The 3,016-nt window shown below is 51.9% G+C and overlaps 1 long non-coding RNA gene across 1 annotated transcript; it reads left to right on the top strand.

Annotated features, from left to right (window-relative positions):
* Positions 1-1,000: 1,000 nt before the first annotated feature.
* On the top strand, positions 1,001-2,278 carry LOC128845178 (uncharacterized). Its single transcript, XR_008446629.1, has 3 exons — positions 1,001-1,058; positions 1,458-1,580; positions 2,200-2,278. It is a non-coding gene; the product is annotated as an uncharacterized LOC128845178 (long non-coding RNA).
* The last annotated feature ends 738 nt before the right edge of the window (positions 2,279-3,016 follow it).

Here is a 3,016-nt window from a genome sequence, read left to right on the forward strand (position 1 = left end):
TCGATTCTAAAGCACCACGCCTCCGACTGTGGAGACGGAGCTTCTCTCTGACTTGGTGCCACGGGGTAGAATAAACACAGCTCTGGCACTGTGGCGTGTACTCACTGGAGGGCTGGGAGATCTGATGAGCCCCCCCATGTGTGTGTGTAGGTGGAACAAGTCAAGGCCCTGCTGCCTGCCATCCTTTGGGGCTCGGATGAGCTGGATGATGGGAGTATTCTGGAGGCCATCTCAGCTGTTCAGAATCTTCTGCAGAGCCTGGATGGGAGTGAGCTCACCAGCGTGGCCAGGAAGCTAATCCCCTTACTCGATGCTGTAAGTCAGGGGCTCTTGACCTGCCCATCCCCAGCCAGGCAGTATTGTGACTCTGGAGTCGTAGTGGTGGCATATCTGACCTGATCAGTTCCGAGGCATTGCCTGGGCCTCAGGCATTGGTGACACCTTGGTCTCTCGTGTTCTCTGTGTGTGGCATGCAACCGTTTGGTCTCCTGAGGACTGATATGCTTTAATCTAACTCAAGTTAACATGCTCAATGTAGTGGTCATGGGGTGAAATGTAATGTCCTGTGCTTTGGAGTCTAGATGAATGAATGGCCCTTAAATGCTATGAAACGATGAAAGTGTTGAACCCATTAAAGAAACCCTCCAAAGAGCCCTTCACTGTGGATGGAGTCAACACTTACAGGAGGCCTCCAGGGAAATTTAGGAACCACTGTCCTAACCTGTGTTGTCTGCCCCTCCACCCAAACCTTTCTGCAAATGGGTGCCCTCTTGGTGGGCAGACCATGGAGTTATTAGTCAGACTGACCCCTATCTGTGGTTTGCATTGTGCCGAGCTCACCCTGTAAGGAGAGTGTGAAGCTCCCTCAGTAAGATCCTCTCATGGTTGTGTGTCCATCACAGGTGAGACCCCAGGTGCGCTCTGCTGCCATCATGCTCTTTACAGAGTTGCTTAACACAGTGAAGAGGAGGCAGAAGCCTCTGCTGCAGGGGGAAGTGACCCGCAGCCTGGTCCCACTGCTCCTTCACTTACAGGACGAGGACCCTGACGTGGGCAAGGTGAGTCCCGCTGCCATGTGCTCCCTGGTGCAGCAGGCCCTGACTGCTCCAGCTGTCCTGCTACGTCTGTCTCCAGAGCCACCTCCCAAAAGTGAAAAATCTCAGCCCTACCCGCTTACCCAAGCAAGTTCCCTGGCCTTCAATGGACACACAAGTGGAGATGTTTTATGGCTCCCAGCAGCCACTTCCTAAGTCACTGAACTGCAGCCACCATGAAGATCAAACTCCAGGAGCCTCCACTAATAGGAACAAAGAGACACCAAGGGTCAGCAGGATACCATGTGACCCCCACATTCCTTTCCCTCATTGATCATTTCAGCTGGCTTTTCACTGCAGAGTGACCACAGATTCCAGCTCTTCTCATGATGCAAACTCTCCTTGTCCCATCTTGTGTTGCAGAGGTGTCAGAAAGCCTTGGCTGGGTGTTTTCAGCTCCTGGGATGGTCTTGTCCTAAGCAGATTAACAGCAAGAAGGCTTGGCACACCCATCCCCGGGTGGTGGACAAGATCTGCCAGCACTCTGTAAGTGAACAATCGGCTTCTCGTGAGTGCTGCTTCTAGATGTGGGACCAGAAACGTGTTCCTTCACTCACTGCTCTGATTGCATGTCTAGTACTAGCATATTGCACTCTGGCTTCCTCTTAGAAGCACCCAGCTCCCCCACTCCTCCCAGTGCCTGTCAGATCTGAACAGCCAGACCTGGCCAGGAGTTCAGTACGGAGGTGAAAGCTCACAACATAAAGAATCAGTTGATGGCAAAAATGCCTTCCGAATCCTGCAGGAAACTGGATGTCCCCATTTTTCACCTTACCCCAGCCCATTGGCCACTTCTGCACCGTATTTCCTATGCTCTGCACCCTCTCTAATGTCCTCCCCAGATGAAGCCCATACAACCGGGCTTCAGTGTTCTCTAGTGCCAGGCTCCAGCCCTGCAGTGCCAGCAGCTCAGACACCAGCAATGTGTCTGGTGACACTTGGAAATGGTCATTTAATGACTCCCTGGCATGTAGATGGTCGCCCCCAGGATACATGGAGATGGGAGCTGCATTCTTCCCACCCCTCCAAGCCAAGCAGATGAAATCTCTCTTCTCCTCACCCTGCGGCCCCAGCAACAAGAAGCTTCTTTGGTTTCTATTCCTAGGTGCTGAAGCTCAAGAGCGTATCTGACATCTTGCTCCAATGTCTGGATCACCTCCAAAGCCCCCAGGCTCCAATACGACGGGCAGCAGCCATCTTGATCGGTAACCACGACTTTTCTTAAGCAACTTCTATCTGAGAGGTTGTCCCGTGTTCTGCTTGGAGGGCACTAGCAGCAAGAATTAACCCCCTGGGAGCCTAGTGTCTAGATTTCCTGCCCTTGAGGCAGTTGGGCTGGGGATTATATCAAAAGGCCTGGAGCAAATTACAACCCTACCCTCCAGCTCCACCCACTGGAATCCCTGTGGGACTGCAGCAATACCATAGCCATTGGCAATCAGGCTCTCTGTATCTTCCAAGACATGAGCCTCTTTGTCTTGGAGCTTGTGGACTTGTCTGATTATCCCAGGGACCACTTGAAAGCTGTTTTGCTTGTTGGAAAGACTGACATTTTTTAAAAGGTAGCCCCAGGGGAGGTGAAAACTCCTGCAAGATTCATTTCCATTGTACGTTCCAGGTTGCACTGTTCAAAGCTCAGAGCCCGCCATGGTCCGGCAAGAGAAGGAGCTGATACTTCAGTGTAAGTAGTTGCCACATGGCTGTGTTTGCATGTGGAAGGAGAGCTCATGCTCCTTGTAGGATATCAGGGTTGGAAGGGACCTCAGGAGATCATCTAATCCAACCCCCTGCTCAAAGCAGGACCAATCCCCAGATAGTGTTTGTTTGTTTGTTTTTTAAACCCCAGTTCCCTAAATGGCCCCCTCAAGGATTGAACTCACAACCCTGGGTTTAGCAGGCCAATGCTCGAACCACTGAGCTAT

The sequence above is a fragment of the Malaclemys terrapin genome, chromosome 11 (genome assembly GCF_027887155.1).
Source record: "Malaclemys terrapin pileata isolate rMalTer1 chromosome 11, rMalTer1.hap1, whole genome shotgun sequence".
Lineage (NCBI taxonomy): Eukaryota > Metazoa > Chordata > Testudines > Emydidae > Malaclemys > Malaclemys terrapin.